Raw genomic sequence first — 17388 nt, 5'->3', positions numbered from 1 at the left:
TTTGAGGTTATATTAAGAAGTGAGAAAGCTTCAGCAAACGCAGCCCCTCTGGCTCCGATGCCACGGCAGGCAGGTTATTATTATTATTTATTATTTGTTGATGGATATTCAAAGCCATCAGTCAGGTCTTCCCCCAGGCCAGGAAGCCGAGGAGCAAAGACACTGGCAATCTCGCCTTTGGTTCCCAGAACTGCTCGAGAGCTGAGAGTTATTAAAGTACACTTTGCTATTGCTAGCTGCTCTGTGGGGTGCTTGACCCTACATCTGACTTCAGGCTCCTGCTGTCCCTGCAGTACAGGCAACAGAAAGTTGTACAAATTGCAAAGAAGGACTCCAGGGATGGGTGAGTAGAACTGGTGGGAAGGAGAAAGATCGGAGTTGTTGAAATGGTGGTTTTCATACCCTGGTTTTGTACCCTCTCTGCCTGATCCTTTTATTAATCTATAACCACTATTATCAGGGAACTCTGAAAGTGAAGAAACTGCCCAAATAGGGAAGGGTGGCTCTCTCAATGGCAATAAAATTCATGGAATAAAAGAGGTAGAAGTCACTTGCCACTTCATGTCACAAGGGTGGATATTGGTCATCAAACGTTTTTTGACCATGACCATGTCCTACAATTAGAAATATATTTTCCATGTCCTAGTTCACCCCTTCCACTCCCCGACAATACTTTTACCACATGGGACACCCCTTGATACTTTCTGTAACCTTTCATTTCATTTTTTTAAAATAGTGGTAGAGAACCACTAAATTAACCTCATTACCAACCCTAGGACTTGGGAATCTGAATCCCTGAGAGTGAAGTCAGGGAGTCACCATTTCTAACCAGCACCCAGGTGATTCTCCTCCCTCACTAAACTGGGGCTCTCAGCTGCCTCTGCTGCCTGCTGAAGGAACGAAGGAAATCATGTGGAGATTCTCAATGTCTGGAGGCCTAAATGTCTCATCTAAGTCTAAAGCCAAATTTACTATTAAATTTCTGAATATAAAAAGGGAATGTTTATTCTGGCTGCACATTGAAAACTAAACTAACTGAAGGAGAGAAAGCCTGAACTCAGGGAGACAAGGTAAGAGACTGTTGCAATCTAGGTGAGGAGCAAGCACCTCAACCCAGTAAGTTATAATGGAGAGAGAAGATGGTGAGTTCCAGAGACATTGATGGGTCTATTCCTTGAGAATTCATGACTAATTTATTATGGGGCTTGAAAGGGGGGAAGGAATATAAAATATCCAGGATTTTGGCTTGGCTTAGTGAGTGATAGACAATAAAGTGAGCATTTTTGGAAGGAATGGTGATGAATTCAAATGTATACATATTTGTAATATTGGCAAAAACCTGCTAATGAAAACACCTATTAAAAAGCTGCATTCATGTGTCTGGATCTCAGGAACAGACTAGAGAATGGAATTTAGGGATCATTCACAAATAAGAAGTATTTGAGGGCATGGGAGGAGATATGTACATAATTCAGACATTTTGTTGCAAATGACAGGAGCACAAATTATCTTAACCAAAAAAAAAAGGGGGGGGGTGATATTTATTGGCCCATGTGTCTAAAAGGTGTGGAACCCTCTAGCATGGGACATGACTCCCAGGGATGAGCCTCCCTGGCACCAAGGGATTACTACCAAGTACCAGCTGATGATGTAACTAGAAAATGACCTTGGATAAAAGGGTCAGATATTCTGAGACCAGCAGAATATCTCAGTCTACATATAATACCAGGAGTTAAAAATGCTTTTTGACCTGAATAAAAAGGGGAAATGGAAAGGACAAATGAGTTTATATGGCTATGAGTCTCCAAAAAGAGCTGGAAGGTTATCAGAGGGGTTGCCCTTATGCACACCTCAGCAGAGTCCCAGAGACAGATAAAGTATATACAACCCCAGGTATTGGTTCTTCTGAGGGCAACAGAGACCCACAAGTTCTATGGTCACGGCAAATGGAGTTCAGTGCCATGTCAGTTGGCTCTTCTTTGGAATTTGTGTTTCTGTGTGATGGAGCTGGTCTCAGATGTGATCTTTGTTCACAAGTCTCTCCTGTTACTTTTACCGGATCTGTAGTTGATGCTGGGGTTTAGTGTATACCCAGGGGACCTGAATCTCTGGACTGACCATGTGATAGCCAGGCCTTGAGCTTCAACAAACTTGCAACTCCTACACTCTGGTTTATTGGACTTACCCCACTCAGCTAACATGGAGGTGAAGAAGGTCAACCACCACACCAGGGAGCCAAGAGTGCCTACAACTAAAAGCAGGAGAACTGCATCCAGCATCCATGTGAAATTTAAGCCCCCTCTTGACATAGATGTGGAGTGGACACAACCACTCCAAGGTCCACAGGATGGAGGAATAGAGTATGGATTAGAGTGGATTTACTGATATTCTATATATGAACTATTGTGATTAGTAATCGAAGAAAATGTGGCATTGGTGTGGAGAAAGTGGCCATGGTGGCTGTGGAGAGTAGGGAGTGGGAGGAAGAAATGTGATGTGGGGGCATTTTCGGGGGTTGGAGTTGTCCTGGGTGGTGCTGCAGGGCCAGTTACTGGACATTGTATATCCTCCCATGGCCCACTGGGTGGACTGTGGGAGAGTGTGGGTTGTGGTGTGGACTATTGACCATGAGGTGCAGTGGTACTCAGAGATGTATTCACCAAGTGCAATGAATGTCTCATGATGATGGAAGAGGTTGTTGTTATGGGGGGAGGAGTGGGGTGAGGTAGGTGAGGGGTATATGGGGACCTCATATTTTTTTAATGTAACATTAAAAAAATAAAGACAAAAAAATAAAAAATAGAAAAATAAAAGGTATGGAATATGTTGGCTTTAGATACAGTTGGATAAGAGTGCCCAAATATTGCCACCATGAATCAGTCTCTCTCCATCTCTTATCTCAATTCCTCTCTCCCCTCAAAGTGAGAAAATGGCCACCAGTCCCTCAGACAGACATCTAACAAGTTTAGAAACCACCATGATCCAAATAGATTCAGCAAAAGTTCCTGGGTTGCAAATTTGGGCTCTTCCCTAGCTCTTACTGGTTCGCTTCTTTTCATTCAGGTCTCTGTTCAAATATCAGGTTCTTAGAGAAGACTTTTTCACCACACTAAGATAGATAGCTCCTTACCTCAATCACTCATTCCTCCTTTATTCTAATTTATTTTTGTAGCACTTATCATGGCCTGATAGCATCTTACTTATTAATTTGTAGTATTTGTTTATTATCTTTCTCTGGAACTAGAATATAGCACAGAGACACTTTTGGTCCTGTTCACTGTATGGATTCCCGGTCTTTAGAGCAGCACCTCCTCATATTAAATACTTGATAAATATGTGCTGAATTAAAAGTCTCTGACAAATGAAACGCTACAGAGCAGGGCTTTCTGCCCTAAAAAGGGTTGTTAAACATTTACCAGCTCACCAGGATCACATATACTGAGAGTGGTAGAAGTTTTATTGGCTCCTCAAGACAAACTGTTTTGCTTTTCTCTAAAAGATGTGTGGAATAGATGTTGAAAGGGCCATAACAGCAAATCGTCACCATTATAAAGTTGACCAGAAATTGTTCATAAACCCAGAAGAAAGACATATCAAAGATAAAACTTGTAAGACACTGACATTTAGGGGAAGGTAGATGAAGAAGAACCCACAAAGCATGTATTGAGAAGGAGCAATCAGAAATAAGAAAATCAATTCATGGTGATGTCACAGAAGTCAATGACAAATTAAATTTCAAGGGAGAAAAAATGGGCCACTAAGTCTTATGCTGCAGAGATCAAGGTAGCACAAGCTAGTAATTAAAAGTTAGGGACTTTATTTGATTAATGAGATGGCAAGAATCTAGCATCCCTTGGTCCACATTTCTCTATTGGGCAGAATTAATGTATTAAAGGTCAATGTATACATAGCACTTCTCTGTTTTTCTCATCTTTTGGAGTTCTCTGTGCCTAAAGGGTGTGAGTGAGGGCTCCATTCTTTATGTGGAGCAGTGTTAGCAAAAAAGATCCTACTGTCCCCTGGGGTGATTAATCATCACTTTCAAAACCCAACTTGGGAGTGATAAAGGTTGGTAATTAGGATGGAAGGACTTTGAGATACGTCAAGTTTCCAGCTTAGTCTGGAGACCATCAATTTTGTGTTTGGTTCGTTTGGTTTCAGCAGAACTACTAGTTGAGAAAGGGGGTGCTTAGCTGATGCAGAGCTAGGTTTGCCTATTGCTTCTGGTTGCAAGCTCCTTCTTCCCATCCGGATTCTAAGATTCAGGTCAGGAGCTATAAATATCATTGACCTGGGATACAAGATTTACGTGGTCACAGACCTACCTCTACAATCTGTGATCCTATGTAAGTCACTGAACTGCTCTGAGTGGCTGTTTGCTCATCTTTAAAAGTAAGAAAGGTTGAACTAAACTATCTTAAATGGATCCTCTATCTCTAAAATTCCTGTGTCTGTGTTTTAAGCTACTTCTCTATTCCTCAGGGTATCTGGCATTATGTGGATCCAGTATATACCCAGGAAATATTGACTGAAGGATTGAAGGGCGAGGTAGTTATAAATTTCCTAGCATATCAGTACTGGATGGAAAGAAGTGGTGGAGAAAAACATAAGGCAAGCTACAACCAAGAAAATAACAAGGGGACCATACCATGACTTTGTAACTTATGGATATTCATAGATTCAGAATAAAGGCAATCTGTCCTGGCCCCCCAAATGACTTATTACTGTAAATTCTGGAAGATCCTTCCCTTATATATTATAGTCTCATTTACATCATGACCCTAATCCATGGACAGGGTTCTAACAGAGTAACAAAATGCTCCTTCCTTACCTTCAGTATTTTACCGGCCACATGTGGACTCTATCCTTGCAAAACTTGTGTTGGCTAAACTGAAGAGATGATTTATATTAATTAGCACTCTTTGGTGGCAGGCAACAGAAATCAACTTAAGGGGTTATAGAAAGACAATTATTGGAAATGTACTGTGCAACTTGCAGAACAGAAGGAAGAGGTGGTAAATCAAGTATCGGAAAGACAAGAAACAGGCAGCTAAAGGATGTCAGTAACTCATGGCCAGTGCTCTGAGCTACTTGCATGTGGTTGAAATGCTGCCAGCTTAGTCTTTGCTCAAACACCATGGAGTACAGTTCACCAAATGCCTCAATGTACTTCTTCTTTGAAACCAGGGACTACATCTCATACTTCTTATTTATGCCCCAGTCTTACAAGTGTAGTGCTGAGCACAAAGCAGATCAATCAAGGCTGGTGGAAGGATTGTTTCGTTCCTTGACTGGTAGCCAATAAGCATGAGGTCATGTACTATCAACTCGGGAGCATCTAGGGATGACGAGCAAATGCAGTCCCACAGCCTTCACAGTAGGGGAGGTGCAGACAGTAGCAAGATCATGGCTTTGGGGGTCAAATGGAGCTGGGTTAGACTCCAGTCCACCTATTAACCTATTAACAGTGTGACCTAATGGTCAGATCATGTCACCTCACCAAATCTCAGTTTCCTTGTTCAAAAATCATGGAGATAATAGCCATGTCACAAAGGCGTTAAGAGGACTAAAGAAGGGAACACATGTAAAAGGTCTCAGCCAATTCTGGGCAGAGAAGAAGCATTCAGCATATCTGAGTTTCATGTAAGAGATTAACAATGAACTTGAGTTCAGAAAGTACTAACAGCATCAGCGTTGCCATCACTGTCATTGTACAGCGATCTGGTTTCCCAGGAAGACAGCCCACATTCACTCTTCCTGGGATCCTGACTTTGGGTGGTATTTATGAGGGCTCCCTAGGCTTCTCCCTCCTGGCCTCCAGCACACCCCACCAGGAAGTGCTCGGGGCAGGTAAATTGGAGCTCATCCCACTAGCACAATGGGCTCTCTTCATGAAGGAGTGGAGACAAGCCAGTATTTCTCAGACGGGAGCTAAGCATATTTACACGTGTGGAACATTGGCCAGGATCAACAGAGACCCTGGATTACCCTTGCTTATGTAATTTTCTGGGGAAATCCAAGGCCTTAAAATCACTAACCACCCAGCGTCATTTGAAATAGGGACTCCTTTTAGAGTGAAAAGTCAAAGTAAGATAAACCATGCATTTCAATCTATACATGGAACATTTATTTTTAACAGAGCTACCTCTTACTGAGTGCTTACTATGTGCTAGGCATTTCCCTAAGAATTTATTATACATAGTTTCATCCTTGCAACCCTGAGAGATAGTATAAACTATTTCTTCTCTTCAAACCTCTATAAAACTCAATCATTATCTGAAATAGAGTGTTTGGATGGTAATTAAAATGCACAGGAAAGTTACCGACCCCTCGACTATATATCTCTACCCCTGATAAAACACTCAGTATAATCACCAGGAATCCAGTGGGGAGAGACACCCAGGAAGGAAACTCCCATTTTTGTTCCGGCGCCCCTAGAGATTTCCTCCTGGAACGTCCATTAGCCCTGGCAGGCTTTGCTGGTGTAAATCACGACCCAGCACTCAATGAGAATATAGTTATTATAACAATTGCCGCATTGCATGATGCTCCTGCCATTCGGAAATGTAAGTCTAATTAGCTCTAAGCTGTAGAAGATTTGACTATGGTAGTTTCATTTTGGCTTAATGCTCGGTGCCTGGTGTAAAATCTGAATTTATTACTTTTTTTAATCATTTCTGCATGACTCAACCAGTCGTATCAAAACTGCTGCATGTTACAGACTTTAAAAAAGTGATTCCCTGTAGGCATTTTAAGGTATAGGATCTATTATGGGAAGATATATATTTGACAGCTTTCTGTTTATTACTCAGTTCCGCTACATTGTTCACGAACATAGTGAAAGATGTTCACAGTGGTAAGTAATGCTTTATTCCAAGAAGTGCAGGGCAACTTCCTCGGGTAACTGCTAGAATCCGTGTGTGGTATAATTACAGGAATAATGGGCAAATTCCATCAGGACACTTGAACACAAAAGAGACTGGTTTAGTGCTACATATCCTCCTAGATTTTATCCAAAAACTATCTTCCCATTAAAAGCAGTGTGTATCAGCAGTGGATAATCTACATTACAATTCTGAGCATTTTAAAAAACAACCCAGGTGGTATCATCTATCTTTCCCCATCCCCTGAGGACAGTTGTTTGGAGAAGGGAAAGAAAAACATTCCTGTTATTCTTTCCCACATTTATTTCTTTATTCTATTAGTGCCTGAACTAGTTCAGCTCTTTTCCCTACCTATTGAATGGAACCTGGTGAAAGAGGTCCCACAAAAAGCCCTTGGAAAGTTAAATCCAGCACGTTAGGGAATTATCCTAGGTACTACTTCCTACCTCCATTCCAGCCTCACTTGATCGGACTCAATCTCCTTGATTTCTCTCCTTATTTCCACACTGCGCCCAGCCCCCTAGGTTGTGCTCTGGACAACCTCTCTGCTTGACCCGCAGTCTGGCTTTACTTCAGAGGCTGACCATAATGATGACTTTGATGCCCTTGAGCCACTCCCACCCCATCCACACGGAACCTGAGCATAGGCCAATGCCTCCAGGATCCTGACTGTGGGGGCTGGGAATCAGTCAATATTTTTGAGTAGAGGAAGTTTCAGGAAAAAAGCAAAGGGAACTGAGGCAGCTGGTCCTACTCAGTTCCTGTGCATGTCTTTACCCAACCCTATAGAGGGTGTTTGGTGTAGGGTCCTCTTCACTGCTCCTCATGGAAACTTGCCAGGGTCTAAGAAACCCATCTTTCCAAAGAGCTGAATACAGAGTGGGGCAAGTGTTCCAGAGCCCTGCCCTCCATGAATTACCAAGCCAGCCAGCCTAGGTACTACCTATCTTCCCAAGTTGTCCTGTAAGCAATAACCTTATCGTTTAAACCACTTTCTGTGAGATAGTCTGTTACTTGAGCTGAAAGCGTTCTGATCAAATTACTGGAAATATAAAAATCTCTCCAGCCTCAAAGTTCTGCCGATAGATACAGAAGAAAGAGCACGGCCCTCGTATTTGGACCTAAGCTATAAGCATTGGCTCCTCACTTAACAGCTCAGTATTTGTCTCCCAACTGGACTGGGAGCCTCTTGAAGCCAGGACGTATGTCACTTGTTCATTGTTTGAAGAAGTAATGTGCTAGAGTATTTTACAAACTCAAACATTTTGATTTGAACCCAGACTCTACCACTTAACTAGCTGTGAGACCTTGAGCAAGTGACTTAAATTTTCTAACTCTTAGAAAGAAAACTAAGGAAATAATACCTTCATAGAATTGTTGTGAATTGAATTGAGATCATCCATGCAGTAAACTGCTTAGCACAGCACCTGGCACATTTGGAAGAATCTAATAAAAAGTAGCTAATATTATAAGTTTTGAATATTTACCACCTACATAATAGGTGCACACATCCTGACACTTAACAAAAATACATGGAATGAATGAATGAACAAATGAGTGAGTGAGTGAAAGTATAAATGAATAACGACTTTGTTTACATTGCTTGGGTTGTTCCAGGAAGCATACATCTTGGAGGATAGAGATACTGAAAATGAGCTGATCCTGAAGTGTGATCTAAATTTTAAAATCACAAATTCTCAAAGTTTTTCAACTGCTTTGTATCAAGTCTAATGGTTCCTTATCCATTTTTATAGATTCTCTAAGAAAGATTTGCCCAAAGGCAATGAATTGCCTTCTTTGAGAACATTTTCTTCTTGGTCTTTTTTTTTTTCCCCAAATTCTACTCAATTTATTCATTTTTTTAAAAGATATTACATTAAAAAAATATGAGGTCCCCGTTTGCCCCCACCACCCCCACCCCACCACTCCCCACCCAATAACACTCTCTCCCATCATCATGTCACAGCCATTGCATCTGGTGAGTACATCTCCGGGCATCGCTGCACCCCATGTCCCGTGTTCCACACCATAGCCCACACTTTCCCACGTTCCATCCAGTGGGCCATGGGAGGACATACAGCATGCAGCAATTGTCCCTGGGGCACCACCCAGGACAACTCCAAGTCCCGAGAATGCCTCCACATCTCTTCTCTTCCTCCCCTTCCCCATACCCAGCAGCCACCATGGCCACTTTTTCCACATCAATGCCACATTTTCTCGATTATTAACCACAATAGTTCATGAATAGAATATCATTAAGTCCACTCTGATCCTTACTGTATTCCTCCTGCCTGTGGACCTTGGCTTGGTTGTGTCCATTCCACATCTATGTCAAGAGGGGGTTTAGATTTCACATGGATATTGGATGCAATCCTCCTGCTTTCAGTTGTAGGCACTCTAGGCTCCATGGTGTGGTGGTTGACATTCTTCAACTCCATATTAGCTGAGTGGAGTAAGTCCAATAAATCAGAGTGTAGGAGCTGAAATCTGTTGAGGTCAGGGCCTGGCTATCATATTGTCAGTCCAGAGATTCAAATCCCCTAGATATATCTTAAGCCCCAGCACCAACTACAATTCCAGTAAAGTAGCATGAAAGGCTTGTGAAAAGAGATCCCATCTGAGTCCAGCTCCATCACACAGAAACACCAGCTCCAAAGAAGGGCCAACTGACATGGCAGTGAACCCCATCTGCCATGACTATAGAACCTGTGGGTCTCTTTAGCCCTCAAAAGGACCAATACCTGGGGTTGTATCTACTTTATCTGTCTCTGAGACTCTGCTCAGGTGTGCATAAGGGCAATCCTTCTGACAACCTCCAGACTCTTTTTTAGAGACTCATAGCCATATAAACTCATTTGTCCTTTCCATTTCCCCCTTAATTTAGGTCAAATAGCATTTTAAACTCCTGTTATTATATGTAGACAGGGATATTCTGCTGGTCCGCGTTGAACCTTTAATTCAAGGTCATTTTCTAGTTGCATCATCAGCTGGTACTTGGTAGTGATCCCTCGGTGCCAGGGAGGCTCATCCCCGGGTGTCATGTCCCACGCTGGGGGGAAGGCATTGCATTTACATGCTGAGTTTGGCTTCAAGACTGGCCACATTTGAGTAACACGGAGGCTGTCAGGAGGGAACTCCTAGGCACAGTGCTGCTCTAGGCCTTGTTCTTATTTCAGGTGTATAGGCTCACAAGCATAGTCATTAGTATCAGGGGCTCACTGTTGGACCCTCATTCCTTCCTGATCCTTACCGTTGCACCTAGGGGACTGCTGCTGCTCCCCTAGGGACCACAACAGAGACCCCCCCCCCCCGGCCAGTAACCCAGTACCCCCCAGCTGTTGTTTTTAATTGTTTCCACTATGAGTATATCCAAACATTTCCATGCCCCCTGGACATATGCCCTGTATAACTCCCTGTCAACCATATATCGCCTGTCCATAACATCCCATACCAGTATTCCTCCGCTGCCATTGTTGAACCACTCTGTGATCCAAAACTTCCTGAAAAGTGAAGCCCAATATAATGTCAGGTTCCTTTACTAGTAAAATGGAATATAGTGATGAGTTTAAAGGTTAGATATAGAATACATATTGATTTGGAAAAATTCTACATCCTAACTTTTTCTTTTCTTTTTTCCTAATTATTGAGCTTCTCTTCACAGGAGCTCTAGATCACAGTAATTCATACAATATACAGTACTCCCACACATCCACCATAAAACCTTTTCCCTTCCATAGCGATAATCTTTTAACTTATTCATATCATATTTACTGAAACTGATGTACAGACTCCAAGACAATAGCTTTCAAACAAGGTGACATCTGTGCTTACATTTTGGTCCATACTTTAGGATATACAGTTTTCTAAATTTTTTAGTTATCCTATGTTTTACATTATGGTTTACATTATTAGTCTGTTGTCCCCTATATATTTTTGGTGTAAATTACATGTTTTATATTTATCCTTGTGTACTCTTGTGAAACTCCTCTCTTGCCCCCACATTTACCTTGGTTCCATCCATTCAACATCCATTTTCCCATCCCCTTGGGGCCCACAGTGACAGCCAATCTCCATTTCCCGAGGAGCCATGTCCAGAGATACTTGCAACAGTGTTCAGAGCCTGACTTGCTCAACTGCCCTAATGCCCTGGGAGCCACCCTTTCTCTTGAGAGATACAGTTCCCTCTATTTGATGGCATTAGTCCTCCCCAGGATGTGGGTCCACCCCCACTCTCACTACTTGGGTCTCTACCCAGTGGTACAACCTACCCTGGCAAAATGAGCATTCAGACATTCCCCAGGAGTCCATCCCACGTCAGACCATCCCCTCCGAGCATCCTAAACAGGTAATCCTCCTAATTATATTTTGATACGGTTTTCTCAGCATTTTACTCTCAACCAACACCTGACACTCTCCTATGTTCGTATGTTGCCCTTCCCTCTCCCCAATTTTTTGGGCAATATTACCTCTCTGCCCATCCCCAGCCCCCCTCAAACCCGCAAAGCCCCACCCAAAGGCAACCCCTTGCCCCCATTTTATCTCTTCTTTGTGCTCATACTTACGGCCAGCTCATCATAGATTCCACCTCTGCAGATGTCAGCTCACATCCTTCCTCCACCCCCTGATTTCCTGTAAGCCTATCTTCCAGTCTCTAGCTCTCTGAGGCAGCTTGCTTATTTCATATCATTGAGGTCATGTAGTATTTGTCCTTCAATGCTTGGGTTGCTTTGCTCAACATAAGGTTCTCAAGATTCATCCATGTTATCACGTGTGTTTGTAGTGTATTTGTTCTTAAAGCCGAGTAGTATTCCATTGTATGTATATACCACATTTTATTGATCCACTCATCTGTTGATGGGCATTTGGGTTGATTCCAACTTTTGGCGATAGTGAACAATGCTGCTATGAACATTGGTGTACATATATCAGTTTGTGTCCTTGTTTTCAGTTCTGCTGGGTCATATGGCAAATCTATGGTTAGTTTCTTGAGAAACCGCCAAACTGTCCTCCAGAATGGTTGGATCCTTCTGCATTCCCACCAGCAATGGATGAGTGTTCCCCTTTCTTCACATCCTCTCCAGCATTTGTATTCTTCTGTTTTTTTCATAGCTGCCAATCTTATGGGAGTAAGATGGTATCTCATTGTAGTTTTGATTTGCATTTCCCTGATAGCTAGAGATTTCGAGCATTTTTTCATGTACTTTTTAGCCATTTGTATTTCTTCTTTGGAGAAGTGTCTGTTTAAATCTTTTTCCCATTTTTTAAATGGGTTGTTTATCTTTTTATTTTCAAGATATATGAGTTCTTTACATATGCAAGTTATAAGTCTCTTATCAGATATATGGTTGCCAAATATTTTCTCCCATTGTGTGGGTTCCCTTTTTACTTTCTTGACAAACTCCTTTGAGGTGCAGAAGGCTTTAATTTTAAGGAAGTCCCATTTATCTATTTGTTCTTTTGCTGCTCGTGCTTTTGGTGTGATATTCATGAAGCCATTTCCTATTACAAGGTCCTGTAGATGTTTCCCTACACTGCTTTCCAAGGTCTTTATGGTCTTGGCTCTTATATTTAGGTCTTTGATCCATCTTGAGTTAATCTTTGTATAAGGTGTGAGATGGTAATCCTCTTTCATTCTTCTACATATGGCTATCCAGTTCTCCAGGCACCATTTGTTGAATAGGCCATTCTCTCCCAGTTGAGAGGGTTTGGTGGCTTTATCAAATATTATATGGCTATATATATGAGGTTCTATATCAGAACTTTCAATTCAATTCCATTGGTCTGTGTGTCTCTCCTTATGCCAATACCATGCTGTTTTCACTACTGTAGCTTTGTAGTATGTTTTGAAGTCAGGTAGTGTGATTCCTCCAATTTCGTTTTTCTTTTTCAATACGTCTTTGGCTATTTGGGGCCTCTTTCCTTTCCAAATAAATTTCATAGTTAGTTTTTCTAGTTCCTTAAAGAAGGCTGTGTTGATTTTTATTGGTATTGCATTGAATGTGTAGATCAGTTTTGGTAGGATAGACATCTTAATAATATTTAGTCTTCCTATCCATGAACAGGGAATATTCTTCCATTTATTTAGATCTTCTTTGATTTCCTTGAACAGTCTTGTAGAGTTCTCAGTGTATACATTTTTTACATCTTTAGTTAAATTTATTCCTAAATATTTGATTTTTTATTGACTATTGTAAATGGTATTTGTTTCTTGATTTCCTCCTGATCTTGCTCATTATTGGTGTACAGAAATGCTACTGATTTTTGCGCATTGATCTTATAACCTGCAACTTTACTAAACTCATTTATGAGTTCTAGAAGCTTTGTTGTAGATCTCTCAGGGTTTTCTATGTACAGGATCAAGTCATCTGCAAATAATGAAATTTTGACTTCTTCGTTTCCAATTTGAATGCCTTTTATATCTGGTTCTTGGCTCAGTGCTTCAGCAAGTACTTCTAAGACAATGTTAAATAGAAGGGGAGACAGTGGGCATCCTTGTCTTGTTCCTGATTTTAGAGGGAAAGATTTTAGGATTTCTCCATTGTAAACGAGGTTGGCTATAGGTTTTTCATATATACTCTATCATGTTTAAAAATTTCCTTGTATTCCGATCTTTTGGAGTGTTTTTATCAAGAAAGGGTGCTGTATTTTGTCAAATGCTTTTTCTGCATCTATAGATATAATCATGTGATTTTTTTCCTTCAATCTGTTTATATGGTGTATTACATTGATTGATTTTCTTATGTTGAACCATCCTTGCAAACCTGGGATGAATCCCACTTGGTCGTGGTGTATAATTCATTTAATGTGTTGTTGAATACGATTAGCAAGTATTTTGTTAAGTATTTTTGCGTCTAGGTTCATTAGAGAAATTGGTCTGTAATTTTCCTTTCTTGTGGTGTCTTTGTTTGGCTTTGGTACTAGGGTAATGTTGGCATCATAGAAGGAGTTAGGCAATGTTCCTTCTGTTTCCATTTTTTGGAATAGTTTCAACAGGATTGGTTTTAGTTCTTTCTGGAATGTTTTGTAGAATTCACCTGTGAAGCCATCTGGCCCTGGGCTCTTCTTAGTTGGGAGGTTTTTAATGACTGATTCTATCTCTTTACTTGTGATTGGTTTGTTGAGATCATCAATTTCTTCTTTCGTCAATATGGGCTGCTTATGTGTTTCTAGGAATTTGTCCATTTCCTCTGAATTGTCATTTTTGTTGGAATATAGTTTTTCAAAGTATCCTCTTATGATAGTCTTTATTTCTGTGGGGTTAGTGGTGATATCTCCTTTCTCATTTCTTATTTTGTGTATTTGCATCTTCTCCCTTTTTTTCTTTGTTAGTCTCACTAAAGGTTTGTCAATTTTGTTGATCTTCTCAAAAAACCAACTCTTGGTCTTGTTTATCTTTTCAAGTGCTTTCTTATTTTCTATTTCATTTAGTTCTGCTCTTATCTTTGTTATTTCCTTCCTTCTTCTTCCTGATGGATTACTTTGTTGCTGTTTTTTCTAATTCCTCCAGATGTGCAGTTAGTTCTTCAATTTTTGCTCTTTCTTCTTTTTTAATATATATGAATTTATGGCTATAAATTTCCCTCTCAGTACTGCTTTTGCTGCATCCCATAAATTTTGGTATGTTGTGTTATCATTATCATTTGTTTCAAGGTAGTCATTGATTTCTTTTGAGATTTCCTCTTTGACCCACTGTTTTTCTAAGAGTATACTGTTTAATTTCCAAATCATGGTGTGAAATCTGGGCCTCTGGATTTGCCCAAAGGCAATGAATTGCCTTCTTTGAGAACATTTTCTTCTTGGTCTTGTTCCCAAGGATACAAGGAGTCATACCTCCCACTTTCATGCCTGGTCTCAGTTTCCAAAACACAAGAGCAGCTCTGAATTTTTGGGCTGGGTCTCAGCGAAACTTCCTGTGCTCTCTCCATTACCTTTCCCCAACTTCCAACCTTGGGAAGGAGTTGCAAGCAGTAAGTAGGTAGTGAGCAGGCACCAGGGATTACAATGAGTTCTCAAGGTCAAGAATGATGAGTTAACAGAGAGTAATCTCTCAGACCAAGGAGCAAAATCAGAGCCAATACTCATGCAGGCATTCAACAACTATTATTGAACATCAGTCACATGTTGAGCACTTGCATAGCCCTCCTTCAGGACTGATGCATTCATTCCCAAAACTGCTGTGAGTATTGGCTATGGAAGTCTTTAAGCCAAGTCTCCTTCTGACAATTGCTCTCAGAAAGAAGGAAGCTGCCTTGCCCCAGCTCCTGTTATGACCCTGCTCCAATAGCCATCCACCTTCAATGACTGGTCGATTCTGGGGTGCAAAGGCCTTGCCTGGCCCTTGCCTCCATTCAGGGCAACCCAAAGACTATCCCAGTCACAAAGCTGCAGTCAGTCTCTGTTGCAATCACCACTCAGTTCTCCGTCCACCTCTGCCCAATCCTACGTCCCTCACTCCCACCCAGGGGTTGTTCCTGAGAGCATGCCAATGTAAAATCTCTTACACATACATCTTAGAGTTAACCTAAGCAGAGGAAACGTGATCTAAGACAAAACCAATCTAGTTTGGGGGGAAGGAGTGAGAGAAACAAAAGCAAAAATACATGTAATATGTCAGGTAGCAATAAGGGCTAGAAAAATAACTGAAGCAGAGGGAGTGGTGAGCGGGTGTGGCTCAAGCAGTTGAGCATCTGCTTCCACATGGGAGGTCCATCTCTGGTGCCTCCTAAAAACAAAAACAAACAACAAGCAAACAAATGAAAAAAACAACTCAGGGGAGCCGATGTGGTTCAGTGGTTGAGCGCTGCCTTCCTACATACGGGGTCCCAGGTATGTAGGTCCCGGCCCCAGGACCTAAAAAAAAAAGGGTGGGGGGAGAAATCAACTGCTAATAGGTTGAGCAGGATGCAGCCTAAGAATTGATCTTGGAATTATGCAACTAAGTCACCAGTAACTTTGACAAGAGTTATTTTCATCATAGTGGTCATGAAAGATTTAATGGAATAGCTCATAAGAGAATGCAGAGGAGAGGATGCAGGCAAAGTAAATACAGACAATATTTACAAAAATGTTTGAAGTAAGGAAAATGGGAAAATAGGGCAATAGCTGAAGGGATTTGAATTGTTCAGATTTCCATTAGAATTTGTAGAGTTCAAGGTTTCAACTTACATGGCAACTGTAGTCAAATGACAGGATTGCCTGGAATGCTGTGCTGAGAAAGATTCTGCAGTTAAGCCCAAGTTTGCAGAGTGCTGTGCTCAACTAGTGATGTCTGTCATGAGTAAAGGACAGGGCAGTAGGGCTATGGATGGTACATATTCATCATTCTTTTTCTAGGATTTATCATGGCTCATTCCATATTCTCTATACACCTTTTTAAGCTATCAACCCATTTTGGGGTACTCAATAACGGTGACTTCATTTTTCCAATAAACTTCTAGCTTTTCAACATCCAGATATTCTTGAATAGAAAAGCATGTTTTATCAAATTCTATATCCTAACTTTATAGTTTTAAACCAGTTTCCAGTACACTATGTAAAACAATTTATGTGACACTAAAGTATTCTGAAAGAACTCTGGATCCCTTAAAAAGATAACACAACTCTGCATAACTTACTAAGAAAGGGGTATTAAAAGGGTAGAAAAATCAACATTAGGCTAGGCAATACATACTTGAATTTCCTCTCTACCTTTGCCCTGGGAGACAGGACTAGAATAATGCAGATTTCCACATATGTGTCTCTTTGGTGCAGTTATTATGTTTTCAATCAAGGTCATATGAGGCTGTTTTATCAAATGGCCAGAGTGTACAGGGAAAGTAGTGAGGACAGGAGATGCATGGAAATACTAAAATTTAGACAATTCAGTTGCCAAACGATTCTCAGTAAGAGCACACTTGATCAAGTCTTATGTTTTTCCTTCATCTCTAGTAGCAGTTCTTGCCTACTCACTCCTCTGGGAAAATATTTCATAGAAGGGCATCTGCTATAGCTTCAAAGATTTGATTTTCCTTTAAGTCTGCATGTCTGTTTTCTAACACCCAGCATCTCAGATTTGAAAAGTGTCTTGAGGGTCATCTTGTTCAAACACCCATCCTTTGTGTGAAGGAATCTTTAGGACACCCTCCCAGAGAGACAGAACTCCAGTCTCTGCTTAATCACCTCCAATGATGGAGAACTCACTACCAGAAATGGAAAACAAAAAACAAAAAAAAAAACAGTTTCCCTCTAGCTGTCAGTCTTCTGAAATAAAGGATGAAGGGAGACATGGCCATTCAAGTACTTGGGGGAATATACACATAGGCAGGTGTGTTTACTCACACCCCTTGCAGGTTTGTATAACAAGATGCTCCAATTCTTTGGTTATCTGGGACTGGTTTCTTTGATGCTTCTCTCACTTCTGAGGCCCCAAGGCAGAGCAGACATTACTCTTCATTTGTCAATTTAAAACCCTTGAATTATGCCCAGACTTAAGAAGTCTCCCATTAAAATAAACTTGGAACTGGCT

Source organism: Dasypus novemcinctus, chromosome 2 (genome assembly GCF_030445035.2).
Source record: "Dasypus novemcinctus isolate mDasNov1 chromosome 2, mDasNov1.1.hap2, whole genome shotgun sequence".
In the NCBI taxonomy this organism is placed as follows: domain Eukaryota; kingdom Metazoa; phylum Chordata; class Mammalia; order Cingulata; family Dasypodidae; genus Dasypus; species Dasypus novemcinctus.
The sequence above is the reverse complement of the archived record's forward strand: the minus strand, read 5'-3'. Positions refer to the sequence as shown.